Source organism: Lepidochelys kempii, chromosome 24 (genome assembly GCF_965140285.1).
Source record: "Lepidochelys kempii isolate rLepKem1 chromosome 24, rLepKem1.hap1, whole genome shotgun sequence".
Lineage (NCBI taxonomy): Eukaryota > Metazoa > Chordata > Testudines > Cheloniidae > Lepidochelys > Lepidochelys kempii.
The window spans coordinates 17887490-17904535 of NC_136403.1; positions in this window are offsets into that span (position 1 = coordinate 17887490).

The window sequence follows — 17046 nt, forward strand, 5'->3', positions numbered from 1 at the left end:
CCGTGGGAGGTGTGGCCCTGGGCGGTTCTGAAGATGGACAACGCTCTGGGCCTAACACACAGGGGAGACGCCGAAGGCGAGATAGAGCTTGATTTTCGTTCGGTTTTTGACATCCCCATGAGCAGGCCAGGGAAATGAGGGCTCAAAGAAATCAGCATGAGATGGGTACACAACTAGTGCAAAGACCCTCCTCAAAAAGTAGCGAGCAGTGGTCAGACTGGGAGGGCGTCTAGTGGGCTCCCGGGGCCAGGCCTGGGGCCGGTACTCTTCCATATGTTTATGAGTGACTCGGGTAGCGGAGTGGGGAGCATGTCTCTGAGATCCGCAGCTGATCCCACGCCGGGAGGGGTTGCAAGCCCTTCGGAGGGCAGGCTGAGAGTTCGAAACGGCCTGGACAAGTTGGAGAATTGGTCTGAAATCAACAGGAGGAAATTCCCTTGAGAGAACAGCGAAGAACATCACTTAGAAAGGGAGAACCCAGTGCACAGCTACAAACTGGGGGATCACTGTACAGCTGGGAAGAGTCTGGGGGCCAAAGAGGGTCACAAATTGAACCTGAGCCACAAAGCCAGACTGCAGTAGCGTCCTGGGCTGCATTCACAGGAGTGTCGCAGGTCAGACGCAGGAGGTCACTGTCCTGCTCTGCTCGGCACTGGAGAGGCTCCAGCTGGAGACCTGGGTCCACCCTGGGCACTGTGCTGTAGGAAAGATGGGGACAAACTGGAGAGTCCAGAGGAAAGATCGTCCCTCGGACCCCCATCACGCCGGGAGCTGCACAGACCCTGACTGATTTAGGGGCCCCCCTTGTGCCAGGCGGGACAGACACCTTGACCAAGATCAAAGCACTCGTTGTGCCAAGACTGGGCAAATGGAAGACGTCACACCTCGGGCCTGTAACAAAAGCTAGTGAGCAGGGTGGAAACTGGGCCCAGACGCAGGCAGGGGGGCTTTAATAAATGGAGTTTCCCTGACAAAAACGCACAGGTTGGAACACGCGCTCCCCGGAAAGGAAATTGAGACCAAGAGCTCTTGAGTTTGTCAAGGGACAGGGAGTTGGGTGTGTTCTTGTCCCGTGACTCGGCTGGGAAGCCCGTCTAGCTTAGGTGCATTGTGCACTAGCTGTCGCATGGACCTTGCTAACGCACACGAAAAGTTTCCTCCTGCACTTTGATCTCCTCCCATTGCAAAGCAGGTATTCGTGTCCATGTAGACCAGCCCTTAGTTTGGAGTGAAGTGTATTTCAGATGCATGGAAGCATCCGTGTCGGCTGTTTGTTGTTTGGAAATTGGTTTCTCTGCCGCTTTGTTCTATTTGCTAATAAACCTCCTTGTTTTAAGAAGGCTTGTTATGGGATAGCAGTGATCACAGCTTCCTGGACGAGAGAGACGCAGGGCTGTGTGGGAACGGGAATTGCCAATTTGGGGGGAAATTGTGATGTTTGTGTTTCTTTACAAATCTGAATGCAAATCATTAATGTCAACGCTTCCTGCTGGATGGGTATTTGGGGGAAAAAACATTTGTTGTGGGTCAATCGAAGCATTTGGTTTTGATTTTGATGTTTTAAAATGGTTTTTACACAATTTTAAAACAAAACAGATCCAAATGCTTGACAAAGAAATGAAAAATCAAAACGTTCCCTCCCAAAAAAGTCGCAGCTGCGACCATAGTGCATTTGCTTTCCTGCTTCCCCCCCAAATGAAATTTCATCAAAATCAACACAGTCCCATGGGGAATTTCGGTGTCGCTGAAATGGTGTTTTCCAGCAGAAGAACATTCCCGCCAGCTCTAAAGAGGTGCCTAGTTGGACCAGGCCAGGAATAAATGGTTGGGACACAGGAGTGGGGCGCCCACACTTGGTCTAAGAGTCGGAGAATTGCAAGATTCCACTGTAAGCCAGAGAGAGGCACGAGACCAGATATCTGGGGGAAGACCGAGGATCCCACTTCTCCCACCAATCTAAGTGGGAAGTGTTTGGCGCTGTGGGGGAGCTATGAATGACGATAAACCAGCTCTAGGTGAGATATTATGCACAGACTAGAGGAAAATCGCTTCACACAGAGCTGGTGTGGTTTCAGTGAAGCGGTATATTAGCCCATGGAATATATGCGCTCTCCAGCTCCCTGCCTAGCACATTTGTTCTTTACATCGACTGATTCATACAGAAAGTGGGAAGCAGCAGGATGTGGTTTATTAAAAATACAATGCACCTCACAGTGACACTAAGGGAAGCTACAGCAGTGACAACAGACCAGAAGCCAACACCCAATGGGGTGTAGCTTTATGGATCATTTCATTTACAATAGTCAAAAAACCAGGAAAACAGTCTGGTAAAAGATTTCACCATTCAGGCACGGCCAATTCTTTCAACGTTTGATGATTTTCTTCCTCCACATTTGTCAAATAAAAAAATATTAGTTTCTAGCTCTTGTGACCACGAAGAACAGTTCAAAATTGAGGATCCAGTGTCCCATTCTGGCTGTTGATAAATAGAGGAGGGGTCAGAGAAGAGCCACGAGAATGATTAAAGGGTTGGAAAACCTGCCTTAGCGTGAGAGACTTCAGGAGTTCAATGCATTTCGTGTAACAAAGAGAAGGTGAAGGGGTGACTTGATCACAGTCTTTAAACGGAGGAAAGAAATTTGATCGTGGGCTCTTCAATCCAGCAAAGGTCTAACACAATCCAATGGGTGCAAATTGAAGCCGGACAAATCCAGATGAGAATTAAGGCACAGATTTTTAACAGTGAGAGTAATTAACCAGTGGAACAGCTGGCCAACCCCCCTGGTGGATTCTCCATCCCTGGCGATTTTAAAAGCAAGAGTGGCTGTTTCTCTAGAAGATCTGCTCTTGTCCACATGGAAATTATTTCAGGGAAATCCGACGGCCCGTGTTAGGCAGGTCAGGTCAGGTGAGTGCAGCTGTCTCCCCTGGCCATAACATCGATGAAAATTGGAGGCTCAGGACAGTCTTTTCCAGTGGACATTTCCTGCAAAATTCCCCCCTAAAATTCTGCCCAACATCACATCTTATTGCCCCGACTTCTGTTGGCGAGAGAGCTGGTCCAATCAAAGCTATTCCTTCCCCTACCTCATCTCGCTAACATCTGGGGATCACCGCGGCTGCAGATATGCTGCAGACAAAATCACCACGACGGCTTTCCGTCACCCACAGGTGCCGACGTTCTAGTTTCCTGGAGGGTGCTAGATGCCCCTCCACCCCAGTCCCTGCCCCACTCCACCCCTTCCCCCAAGGCCCCACCCTGCCTCTTCCCGCCCCTGCCCCGCCTCTTCCCACCCCCACTCCACCTCTTCCCACCCTTGCTCCGCCCCCTCCGCCAGCGCCTCCTGCAGGCCACTGAACGGGTGATCTTGGTGGGTGGGAGACGCTGGGAGGAGGGGAAGAAGCCAATCAGCGGGGCTGCTGCTGGGTGCTGAGCACCCACTCTTTTTCCAGCCCCGGAGCACCCACGGAGTCGGCACCTATGCGGTCACCATGTTTCCAGTCGGACAAATGTGGTTTGGTTTTCAGTCAGTGTAAATTTTCGCTAGCGACTCTGGTTCCAGAGGGTGGGATCCCCTCTGGGACCTGCTTCCGCTCGGCTTCTCCGGAGCACGTGGTCCTGGTCCGGGAGGAAACTTCGTCCAGTTCTCTGGGGTCTAACAACCCCCCTTGGTTCGACTCCGGATGTCCCCCCCCCCCACCCCCCGGGCGCTGCTGTTTGGCTGAGTCGCTCTGAGTCAGGCATTGGGCGGGGGTGCAGGGCACAGCACACGCCTGAAGTGACGCAGCAAACCGCTTCCTCGAGGTGCGTTTCCTGCACGTTGCATGGCTGGTCTGGGGACTGGCGTGGTCACGCTTCAGGAATCACCCCCTGTGCACGCCACCGGTGGGTCTGGGGGGAGACGGGGAAGCTGCAGGCTGAGGTGGGGTCGGGGGGGGGTGCATTCTACTGGGGGGGGGCGGGGGGGCTGCACACATGGCGGATGAGTTTGAGCAAGAGAATCTGTGTTTCAAGTTGTACGGCCTCGTGAGGCCCACAGCCTGAGTGTGACTGTGTGTGGGGGGGGGTGTTTGTGTGTGGGTGTCCCTGCTGCCCCCTGCTGGAGTGGATGGGCCCTGCTGTGTGTGGGGGGGGTTGTGGGGGGGTGTCCCTGCTGCCCCCTGCTGGAGTGGATGGGCCCTGCTGTGTGTGGGGGGGGGTTGTGGGGGGTGTCCCTGCTGCCCCCTGCTGGAGTGGATGGGCCCTGCTGTGTGTGGGGGGGGTTGTGGGGGGGTGTCCCTGCTGCCCCCTGCTGGAGTGGATGGGCCCTGCTGTGTGTGTGGGGGGGGGTTGTGGGGGGTGTCCCTGCTGCCCCCTGCTGGAGTGGATGGGCCCTGCTGTGTGTGTGTGGGGGGTTGTGGGGGGTGTCCCTGCTGCCCCCTGCTGGAGTGGATGGGCCCTGCTGTGTGTGGGGGGGGGTTGTGGGGGGGTGTCCCTGCTGCCCCCTGCTGGAGCGGATGGGCCCTGCTGTGTGGGGGGGGGGGTTGTGGGGGGGTGTCCCTGCTGCCCCCTGCTGGAGCGGATGACAACTGCTTTGTGTGTGTGTGTGTGTGTGCGCTTCCCCCTGCTGGAGGGGCTGAGCCTTGCTCCATGTCTCTGTCTGTCTGTGCTGCTACCCTTTCCTGACACCGCCCCCCCACCCACACACACACACGTGTGTCCCTGTGAGCAGCGCGTCCTCACTCCCCGGCTTCCCTGCCCCGGAGTCCTCGTGGCCCAGCCCAGCCGCTCTGGCACCAGTAGACCCGGGAGTGGGGGGAGCTCAGGTCTGGGCTAGCAGGGGGCTGCGGGTCGGGAGTAAGGGGCACCGGTGGGGCTGGGGGATCTCAGGGCTGGGCTAGCAGGGGGCTGCGGGTCGGGAGTGAAGGGCACCAGTGGGGCTGGGGGATCTCAGGGCTGGGCTAGCAGGGGGCTGCGGGTCGGGAGTGAGGGGAACTGGCAGAACCCAGTTCTGTCCCCTGAGGCTCCATCCCTCTCCGTCACTTGGGCCCTGGATCTCCCTAGTGGCATCCCAGGTCACCGCAGCCCCATCACCCCTCATCGTTTCTTCTCACCATGTGCCCAAAATGGGAAGTTGGACTTTCCCGGCTGCTGGCTGCTTGCATATTTATTTGCAGTGGTGCATTCTCACCGTCCGCGAAAGCTCCATGCACAGGAGGTTAAACACGCGCCGTTTGCATAATATTTAGCCCCGAGGCAATTTTCCCCGAGCATTTTCCTACTCTTTTGACAAGACTTCTTTGTAGCAGCGCTTTGGCATTCACAAGCCAATTGCAACTGGGGTCAAAACGCCCCCGGGCCTTGTTCTTCACAGAGGTCTGTTCCCATCTCGTTCACCAGCAACATGGCTGAGCCCTGTGGCAATTTCGCTTGGCCCAGAGCTCGGACCTGCGACGCTAGCCTTGCGCTCTCTCCAATGTACAACCAGCCACGCATGGCAAACACAAAGCAAACTTCCCAAGACATTTTGTGCTGCAACAGCCTTCGGTCCAGGTGGCTTGACCCTCCTTTCGCAGCCCGTGCTGGAGCAGCCTTGAGTCAAGCCTGTGTTTTCTTAACCCAGGATGTTAGTTTGGTAAGAGCCGCCTTTGCCTTTAGCAGCGTGACCTTCCGTAGTTTCAAACATGACATTTGACCACTTATTTAAAAAAAGAAAACACGCCCATTCATTCAATCCACAATGGCTTCACCTGTCATCACAGGAAACCACCAACCGGTGAATAAACAGGAGAAAAAGAGAATCAAACCCAACTGTTTGTTCCTAGGTTAAAAACCTCGTTCCACCCTGGTTTCTTGGAAGCCGCGTGTAACCGGTTTGCTTTGCCTGCTTAGCCCAGACAAACTCAACACGCTCAAAGGCTTTTCCACAACCCTTTGTTTTAGCAAAGGGAGGGGCCGTGTACAAGCCAACCGGTCAGGTGTATCCACTTATTAAGTCTTTCAATGCCCCAGGCCAAGTGACACAGAGTAGACCCACAGCTCAACCTACAGGTTTGTATATGGGGCGGACCCAGAGTTTGGTTGGGGGAATAAATGTTTCCACCCACCCAGAGATGGTGCGTTTGGTGCATTGGAAAGGGGGCTTCTCAATCCTAGTGAGGATAAGATGCTAATGAAACCCATGTTCCCTGTTACGACACCGCAGTCTGTATTTTATTTAACTCCCCACTGAAATTTCTCAATTTTTCCTCCAGTCCCACTCAAACAGTCAGAATCTGGCAATTTTAGTGCTGGCCACATCTTCCTCTCTGCCTTCGAGTCTCTCCAGTAAACCTGCTCCTAATCCAACCGTTGGAGGCGACCTGCTTCTCACAGGCTGCCCATGATGCTCCCATGGGCCATTTGGTTTTTCCAGCAAATGTTGTGATGCCAAAGAAGACTCTTGTTGCTTTAAAGCCGCTGTGTCCACTAACAACGGCTCCCAGCCCTGGATTACATTCCTGGTGCTTTCCCAAAGGCTGCGGTGTGATGAAGCAGGACTGTTCTTAATGTTTCCTCTGAATAGTGGGGGGGGCCTCGGTTTCTCCCATGCAGTTCTTAAGTGTCTAGGTGGTGTGGTAAGGGTGTATGATCATTGCAGAGCCCTAGAGGGCAGGGGTGTGCAGGGGTTTGGACACAGAGAATGGCCGACACCCTGTTTCCTGGCACCTGATGGCCTGGGACCTTCCCCCTGCAAGGTGAGAGCTAAAGGGTTGGAGAACAAAGGAATCAGGTGACCTCCTGGCCCTGGAAAGGGACAAAGCCCAGAGGAGGAGGGGCTGGAGGGAGTTTCAGTTTGGGGCTGGCTGGGGACATGGAGTGAAGTGCAGACGTTGTCTGGCTCACTGCCCCCAAAATAGACCCAGCTGAGGGGGTCCAGTTCTCTGCACCTGCAAGCTCTGTTTTAGACCATGTTCCTGTCGTCTAATAAACCTTCTATTTTACTGGCTGGCTGAGAGTCCCGTCTGACTGTGGAGTTGGGGGCCAGGACCCTCTGGCTTCCCCAGGACCCCGCCTGGGCGGACTTGCTGTGGGAAGCGCAGGGAGGGGCAGAGGATGCTGAAGGCTCCGAGGTCAGACCCAGGAAGGTGGAAGCCGGGTGAGCTGTGTGTCCTGCAGACAGGCTGCTCCCAGAGAGGAGACTGCCCCAGAGTCCTGACTGGCTTCGTAGGGAGCAGGTCCAGAGCATCGCCCAGGGACTCTGTGACACCTGCACCCAACTCCCCCACACTCCGTGACAACTGGTGGTAGCGGTGGGATCTACTGCACCCCGTGGACAGCACTTCCTGCAGTAAGTGACTGGGGAGCAGTAAAACGAAGGGGAATTGATGAGGACCAGGCGTGCTGAAGATTCAGAGAGAGACGGTTTCAGGGGGCAGTTAACCCCTGGGAGTGTGTGACCAGAGAGAACGACTTTTGCAGTAACAGGGTCCCCCGGGGGATTGCCGCGAGCGGTCCCAGGGGCGGAGGAGTCTGCAGCTCAACCTGACAAAGAGGGGGTGACCTCGAGAAGGGCTGGCACACTAGGGGTTCTCCCTGGAAACCGTGGGGAGCTGAGAGCACACAGGCCTGTGAGTCCACAACAACTTGGGAAGAGCGGAGTGATGGCCTGTCACCGTCTCCGGAAGAAGGACATTGTAACCCTGTGCAGAAAGAGAGGGTTGCGCATTGGAAAGTTCACCAAGGCACAGTTCATCGTGCAGCTGGAGGAGGATGACGGCTCTCAGGAGCAGATTCCTGACTCCAAATGGGGCTACAGCAGGATCTGGGAGCAGCTGGAGTGGGAGCCAGGCATCCCCAAGACTCCTGTCCCCGACCAGACGTGGATCTTCACGATCGGGTTCCTCATCGGGGGATCGGAGACGGACGGGATTGGAGCTGAGTCCGAGAGAGCGAGAGGACTGTGAGAGACGCGAGAGCCCGAGAAAGCTGCAGGAGACGCAGCAGCATGAACTGGCGATGGGGGAGCGGAGAGGCCTAGGGGCCATAGACTCCATCAGCCAGATGGGTGGGGAGGTGGACAGGCTCCCACTCCTGACCCCAACCTATCTGTCTGTGTGGAGTTTCCTGGGGCCAGGCCCCTCGGACCTCCAGTGGGAGCGGAAGGGGATGGTCAATGGGGAGACATTCCTGGGGTGGCGAGATCCTGGGACAGAGAGAACTGTTGTCAGGCCCTGGGTGGTGCAGCCTCAGATGCTGAGGGGCTGTGTGAGCTGGGTGAGGGTCCCAGGGACGAAGCCCCTCGCCCTGCCTATGGCCCAGATCCCTGTGCAGACCCAGGAGGAGTGGGGCTGGCTGGTCGTTGGGGTTCTCCAGGACACCAGCTGCGAGACCCTGTTGTGGGGCGACTGTGTCTCTTTGGGACAGGATCCAGGCCCTGCTCCTGTAACGGCCAAGGGTTTGAATTTGAACCAATCGGTGGAGCGGGGACTCTCGCTGGCTCTGATGCACTGAGGAAAGCAGTGAGCTCGCTGCCTACCCCCACCGGGACATCAAGGGCAGCGCTGAGCAAGGGGGGAGCTGAGACCCCAGCTGAGTGGGGGGAGACACAGGCAGGTCAGGGGATCTGTGGGGAGTGGCAAGGTGCTTGGTAAGGAAAGTCTGGATTAGCCTAGGCAGCCTTGTGAGCTGATGGCTGTGTCGAGTCAGCAGGGCGGGAAGGAGAGGAGAGTGGAAGACGAGTGTCCCTGGCCCTTGCCTGTTAGCTGGGTGGAGAAGTGTGAGAGTGAAGGAAACCTGCCCATGTCTGTCAGGGGTGTTGACTTGCCTGTGGAGGGAGCTACCCTGATCTCCAAGCAGTTGTCTGTGACCAGCCTTGTGTGCTGGGACAAAGGGAATGAGATCCCAAGCTGTGTGTGTGGTGAAGGAGAAAGTGTGTCCGGCTCTTCTTTGTCTGTGGAGCAGGCAGAAGGGGCCTTGCAGCCTGTGATGGTTGAGGGTCGTGCAGTTGTCCCAGAGCTGGTTCAGGATTCAGCTAAAGCCTAGGAAGGGAAGGGTCCTAAGTTTCTGTCTGCTCGGGAGAATGGCCCTGTAACTAGGTCGCATCCAGTTAGGGTCTATGTAAAATCCCAGAGCCCAGACAATTCTGGTGCTTGTATTTTGCCTGTTGCTAGTGTGTGGCTGGGAAAGGGTGGAGCAACTCTGTCTAATCAGGGTGAGATCCTAGCCAGGGCACAAGGAGAGCATGAAGGTGTGTGATTGTGTTACCTACTGAGGGTGTGGAAACCTGTCGCAAGAAGGAAAAGATTCCTGAACTTGTGTGTGGCAAAGGGAAGGAGAATGCTTCTAGCCTTTTATCTAGGAAGTCTGTAAGTTTGCCTGAAAGGGGACTGTGTAGGAATCCGCCTGATGGGCCAGAGGTGATTCTGGATGTAAGGGAGACCCAGAAAGAGTCTGTTGTTGCTCAGGAAAGTGTTCCTCTAGAGCAAGCCCTAGGTAAAGCAGGTAAGAGCAGAATTTCTATGAGGGGTGAATTGTTGCATAGAAAAGCCCTAGGGAAAGGAATCCTCATGGAGTCTTTGCAAGCAGTTTACTGCAACTGAAGGGTGTGAAAGTGATTTAATCAAGAAAGGTTTCAGAGGAGCAGCCCTGTTAGTCTGTATTCGCAAAAAGAAATGGAGTACTTGTGGCAAATTGGTTAGTCTCTAAGGTGCCACAAGTACTCCTTTTCTTTTTAATCAAGAAAGTTTCAGTTACTAACAGCCAGAAATTTTCTGTTGTGAATGGATCCACTGACTGTCCTGTTGAAAGACCCAGTGTGGAGAGCTTTGAGAAGGTCTCAGATGAAGTGAAAGCTGTTAAGAAAGTTAAATGGTCCTATAACCAAGTGGCTGTGTTTGGCCAGCATGTTGGGGAGAAGACCCAATCCCAGTTTGACCCCCTGGGGTTTTGGGGTGGCCAAAGGGCACGGGCCGCAGAAACCTTCCCACATGCGGCCTGCGAGTGCTATCGACCGCCCCCGACCTAAGGGAGGGCGTGAAACTGGAATGGCCTGGTGTAACTCCTACCAAGGAACGGGAGAGATGCTGGGGCATCCATGGGAACGTTGGTGGCTTCGAACTTCCCCAGGTCACCAGCTAAAGTGACCCCGCTCAGTTCGATCTCGAAGGGGGAAGTCGCCTTTCTGTGAGCAGATTGTCTTCAGGACACACAGCTCACCCGGCTCCCACCTTCCTGGGTCTGACCTCGGAGCATTCAGCCTCCTCTGCCCCTCCGTGCACTTCCCACAGGCTCGCCTGCTCCATTCTCCCCTCTTGCGTAGGTAGCGCGCCATGTGTAACAGCCTCTTGGTATTTACCCACAGTACTCTTTGACTAAGGCTGCTAATCTGCGGATTGGAGGTAAGAGAGGACCCAGGGTGTGGGCTGAGCAACGTGGAAAGAGGAACTCTAGGAGCAGCTAGGTCTCAGGAGAAGGTCTGATCTGGACTTTATTAGGTTATCAATGAGTTTGGGGTTAAGAAAGCCAATCCAAGGGTATCTTTGGATTCTATTTAGTGTGTGAAGCGTCTCCCATGACCGGCTGGTCCACAGCCTCTGCCACAGCTCCTAGCATGATCCAGCCCTTTCACACCACTGGGAACTGCTCACGCTTTGAATTCTGAAGAGCTAGGAGTCAAATCCAGAGCCCAGGGCAAGGTGGGGCCTGTAATGAACAGCCTATGTTGCCACAGCAGCTCGCTCGATCAGTGGGTCGTTTATGGCCACTAGGCCCCTGCTCCATGAGAACCCCGTTTATTTAATGTTTAGCCTCCCCACGACCCAATGACAGGACATTAGCCTCACCGTTGGGCTGGGGAACTGGGATGCAAAGGCACTGAATGATTCCCCGAGTGGCTGGGGCAGAGGAAATCCAGCCGCACGTTAGCAGCGCAAGGCCAAACCATCCGACCTCCCGTTGGAAACCCCAATGAACCTCAGAGGGCACGAAAGAGATCTGCACTGGACATTTATTGTTTGTGAAAAGTGGCTTTTCCCGCCTCTCCAAAACAGCTACGGGTCGGGAGTGAGGGGCACCGGCAGAGCTGGGAGGGGGAGCCTGGCCCCCGGGGTAGCCAGGGGCTGTGGGTCAGGAGTGAGGGGCAACAGCAGAGCTCAGGCAGGCTGAGTTCCTGGCACTCACAGCTGGCCCTGTCCAAGGGCAGGTTCTCCTACTTTGGAATGATCCCTGTTCTCTCCCCAGGGGGTTCGCTCCGGTTGCTGGCACCTGGGGAGATGTGAGAGATGCTGGGTTTGGGGTCCTGACTCCCAGGTCTGCTCTAACCCACCAGACCCCGCCTCTGTTCCCAGTGCCGGGGATAGAACCCAGGAGCCCTGGTCCCCAGCCCCCCCCATGCTTTCACCCACCTGCCCCACCCAGAGCTGGGGAGAAAACCCAAGAGTCCTTGCCCCCAGTTGCCCCTGCTTTAACCACTAGACCACACTCCCCTCCCAGAGCTAATCCCCAGGAGTCCTGGCTGCCCTCACGGGGAAGCTCCCGGCTGTACCTGAGCCACGACGTCTCTTACACACGATAAAAGTCACCAGCAGGGCCACACACACCAGAACTGCCAACGGCACACACATGGGGACAGCCAGGAACCCGGGGAACGGTCGGGCTGGGGAGAGAGAGGGAACCTGTAATAACCAGCCCCACGCCCCACCCCAGAGGTGGCTGCATCTCTCTGCCAGGTGAGGGGTCCCTGTATAACCAGCCCCCACGTCCCACCCCAGAAGTGGCTGCATCTCAGCCTCTCTCATGCCCGCCGGCGGGTGACACTGACCGGAGAAGGAGACGCTCAGGGAGATGGCCTGGTTGTACCCGGGACCCTGCAGGCTGTACAGGGTCCTGGGTACAACCAGGCCGTCTCCCTGAGCGTCTCCTTCTCCAGCATCGGTGCCCCTGAGCCCTGTGATGTGCAGGGAGCAGCCGGGCCCCACCGTCTCCCACCCCGTGTGGGCCGGTCCGTAGAACTTCTTGGGGGTGGCTGACGGGGCGTAGCTGAGGATCCGGTTTGTGGCGTTGCTGGCTTCTGCCCCTCGGTACCAGCTGCAGACCAGGAGGGTCTCGGGGACGCCCAGCACGACCAGGGTCATGTCCCCCCCACGTCAAGGGACGCCGGCTCCCGCCTGATGGTGAGTCTGTCCCAGGCTCGTGCCCGGCTGGAGGCAGGAGCTCAGGAAGGAGGCTGTTGGGGGATGGGAGAGGGTGATATTAACCGGTGCCCCGCACTCCCGACCCGCAGCCCCCTGCCAGCCCAGCCCTGGGCTCCCCCCTCCCCAGCTCTGCCGGTGCCCCTCACTCCCGACCCGCAGCCCACCCCACACCTGCCAGGATTAGACCCATCCATGTGCTGTCCGGGCCGGGCCGGTTCCGGCTCACGGGGAGAGGCCCCATGTCCTGTCACCCAGCGGCTCCGGGCGTCCAGTCTGCGCAGTGTGGGGTTTGGGGGGTGTTCCTCATGCCATGTCGGCCGGGGGAAGCAGGGTGGGGCTGTGGCTGCCCAGCGGGGGCGGGGGGGGAGCTGTTGCACAAGGGCCCCCACCCATGAGCTCCCCACTTCCCCTTCTGATTTCTCTCCTGCGGCTGGGGGTGTTGAGTCCCAGGGGGAGGGGCTGCTGGGCATGAACCTGTCTCCCCACCTCCCTGCCCCCCCGTGGGGTCATGGCCCCCTCCCTTCTGGGCCCCCTCCTTCCCTGCCCCTGGGGGCAAAAACCCCATCTTCCTCCCCCCGCTCGCCTCTTGGGGGTCACAGGCCCATCTCCTCCCTTCTCAGTGGGGCACAGTCCCACTTCCCCCCACTGGTGTCATTGACTCATTTCCCCTCCCTCCACCCCTTCGGGGTCACAGTCCCCCCCTCCTTTTGGGGTCATGACCCCATCGCTGCCCTCCTCAGAGGAGGGGATCCGGGCCCCATCTCTCCCCTTGCCCACATCCTTTGCAGGGGGTCACCGCCCCCAGAGGTTATGACTCCACCTCCTTCCTTTGGGGTTCTGAATCCCTCGCTTCAATTGGGGGTTGTGGCCCAGGGGGGCAGCTTACCTGTACCCCATTCGTTGCTTTGTTACCCTGCTTTATTCTATTTAGTGATAATGCCAGGAACCTGCCGGCTTTGACCCTGTACGATTTGCCTTTCGTAGGAGCGAGAGGCTTGAGACCTATAACCTTTGGCATAGGTAGACTTAAGTATCTCATAAGTTATAGGGAGCTGAAAGTGGTATGCCAGGGCGGGAATTTTATCCAAAATCCCGACATCAGCCACCCACAGAACATCGCTGACACCAGCATCCGGAAAGTTCGGGACAGAGCCTCCCACCGCAACGGTGCCATGTGTCACAGAGTCCCCGGGCGATGCTCTGGACCTGCTCCCCACGAAGCCAGGCAGGACTCTGGGGGAGTCGCCTTTCTGTGAGCAGCCTGTCTGCAGGACACACAGCTCGCCCGGCTTCCACCTTCCTGGGTCTGACCTCGGAGCATTCAGCCTCCTCTGCCCCTCCCTGCGCTTCCCACAGCGAGTCCGCTCAGGCGGGGTCCTGGGGAAGCCAGAGGGTCCTGCCCCCCAACTCCACAGTCAGACGGGACTCTCAGCCAGCCAGTAAAACGGAGGTTTATTAGACGACAGGAACATGGTCTAAAACAGAGCTTGCAGGTGCAGAGAACAGGACCCCTCAGCTGGGTCCATTTTGGGGGGCAGTGAGCCAGACAACCACGTCTGCCCTTCACTCCATGTCCCAGCCAGCCCCAAACTGAAACTCCCTCCAGCCCCTCCTCCTCTGGGCTTTGTCCCTTTCCAGGGCCAGGAGGGCTCCTGATTCCTTTGTTCTCCAACCCTTTAGCTCTCACCTTGCAGGGGGGAAGGGCCCAGGCCATCAGTGGCCAGGAAACAGGGTGTCGGCCATTCTCTGTGTCCAGACTCCTGCACACACATGCCCTCTAGGGCTCTGCAATGATCATACACCCTTACCCCACCCCCTAGATACTTAAGAACTGCCTAGGGGAAACTGAGGCACCCCCACACTATTCAGAGGAAACATTAAGAACAGTCCCACTTCGTCACACCATGACAGCAAACGGACGCGGACGCTAATGGGGTGACGTCAGACATCGACTAACCCGTAGCAAACAGACCCCTTACGGGGAGGAAATGCAAACCAGGACCGCTGTTGAATATGCATTCGTCATGGCAGCGTCAGCGTGACCGACTATAAAAGTAACATCCCAGGGGCAGCGGAGGGGCTGGAGAGACGTAGACGTTGTGGGGGGCCAGACTGATGGGAAGACGGGGACGGTGATGGTGATGAGAAAGATAATGGTGAACAGTCCAGGGTGGAAGGATGGCCGTCCAAATGTATTTTCTCTGTTATCTCTGTCTGCCTCGTTGCGTTTAAGTGTGTGTAACTTTGCTAAATTATTAATAAATCATATATTTATATACGTAGAGAGGGTTCCTATGTGTGAGTGTTGCACCTGGGCACATCGGGGTTCCCAAATTATACGGTAATTTTACAATAATCTTACTGGGCCTGATCTTGGGACAAGAACCTGTTAATCCTCCGGCTATAATTATAAATACCCAGCTCTGGGTCAGGCTACAGGGTCAACTAACCCCCCTTTTCCGTTTCTCTCCTGGGAGCCACGGGGACGTTGGCGGGGTTGGCTCTAACCCGGCCAGGGGGGCTCTGCCCTTTGGCGTCTGCAATGGAAATCGTCTTCCAGAAACGACCCCTCCAGACAGCCACGTTCACGCGGGCCCCTCCTCTCCCTGCCGGAGCCCAGGAGGGGGACCCCGGCAGCCCCATCCCCACTGTCACCCCATAAGCATTAACAGGGGGCCCAGCCGCCTGGCAGGGCCAATGGGGCGAACGAGGACATGATGCTAGAGCCGGGCAAGCTGTCGTGGGAGCATCCCAAGGGGTTTGGGCCCCCCAGAGGAACAGTGTGTGTGGAGGAGGGAGTTAGGAGCGGGGGATTTCCTGGGGAGGAATTCTGCCCCGTCGGGAAAGCCCGGGCTGTGCGAAAAGGAGAAACGTCAGGCAGCCACTTGGTGGAGGACGGTGCCGGGCACTGAGCAGGAACCTGGCACGGGCTGGGACGGGGAGTTGGACGGCTCGGCGCAGGACAACTGCAGGGGAAGGGGAAACGCAGCCTCCGGGCCCGGGGAAGCTGCGAAACAGGGACGAGAGAGTGGAGACAGGGCTGGCAGCAGGAGAAAGAGCTGGAGGAATCGGGGCTCAGTTCCGCAGCGTCTCGGGTGGACGGTGTCGGGGAGCGAACCAGGAAAACACATTGGGAAAGGCAGCAGGAATGTAAGCCAGAGGCCCGGGCCAGTGGGAGCCAGCTGGGTCCCCCTCCAGCCGAACCGTGGGTCCCCCTCCAGCCGAACCGTATGTCCCCCTCCAGCCGAACCGTGTGTCCCCCGCCAGCTGAACCCTGTGTCCCCCGCCAGCCGAAGCTGGTCCCACACCAGGTCATTGACGTGGGGCAGCCGAGGTGTGAGCTGGAGGGGAACAGGACCGTGCGGTGCAAGCAGCCGCCGGCCTCTGACTCACAGGCCGGTTTGTCGTCGATTCACCGACTCCCCAGCCAGGCAGGACCATCGGGCCCATTGACCCCCTGAAAACCATGAGTGCCCCCAAAGTCTGCTGCCACTGCCACCCCACCCCCGCTTCCTTTATTGGAAATAACCTGGATAAATGAGCGTCCCCTTTAAGGTTTGCAGAGGTGCGGGGTTTACAGGACTCCTGGGTTCTCTCCCCAGCTCTGGGAGGGGCGTGGGGACTAGTGGTTAGAGAAGGCGGGGCTGGGAGCCAGGACCCCTGGGTTCTCTACCCAGCTCTGGGAGGGGCGTGGGGACTAGTGGTTAGAGCAGGCGGGGCTGGGAGCCCGGACTCCTGGGTTCCATTCTTAGCTCCGAGGCTGCCTCCGTTGTTGACAGAAGCGGCCTTCCATGCTCGGAGCTGGGCCCATTTCGATCAACAAGGTTGAAATTTACCCCTCTACAAAGAGTTTTGTTTCGAGGTTTTGGGGGGGACTTTGTGCCGGCCCCTCTCCACGGGAGGGGTGGATTTCACACACACGTTCTGGAGTCAGTTTGGGAGTTTCTGGCTGCTGTGTGGATGCTGGAAGGCCCACGGCTGTTGTGGTAGGTGCTGAGCTAGTACAGGGATGGGCAGGGTGTAAAACCAAGAGCGAGCGAGATTGCCTTGTAACCCACTTCTCACACCAGTATCCCACCGCTGACACCAGTGTCACCCTCTCTGCTCAATGGCAGCAAAACGTACGACCTTGACAGCCAGTTTCCCATCATTCTCCCCAGCTCTGGTTGTTAATGACTCTGAAGGCAGCTGTATTTTTCACTTTCCATTTCCTGGGCACATGGACTTTCCCCAGAGTTGCTGAGCAAGGGTCATGTCAATACAACGGCACATAAAATGAGATAAGGGCAGAGTGGTAGCTTTATCCCCTGACTCCCAGGAACCAGGCAGTTTCCTTACTTGGCTTTGGCCTCAAGCCAGGAATGTTTTCTGCAAATATGACAATTGCCCTGAGCTCCTGTGTAATGCTGCTGCACAGCTGATAATCGGCTCCCTCACCCCATCGTAACGCTGGCTCACGCTCGCTCTGCACTCTGCTCCCCCAGCCCCCAACCAGTGCAGCTGCCCCGGGGCTAAACCCCAAAGTAAATGTTCTGCATCGATTCCAGCCCCATTTCACAAAAGTGGGGTCGGCATGGGTGCCAAATCAGGCCTACAGGGCAGACGGGGCCTGTGCTGCCCCACCCTAGAAGTGGCTGCATCTCAGCTCCGCGTAAAGGATCCCTGTATAAACAGCCCCCATGCCCCACCTCAGAGACAGCTGCATCTCAGCGCTGGGTGACCAGCAGTGTGGACCTTGTAGTGGAGACCCCACAGGGTCCCAGAGCTTGGGCTTCAGCCTGGGTGCAAAGTAAAACCTACGTTCTATGTTCAAAGAACATCATATGGGATGCCCGGTGTGTATATATACACAGACAGCCAAGCAAAGTCTTATATGTTTATGCCCAAATAAAT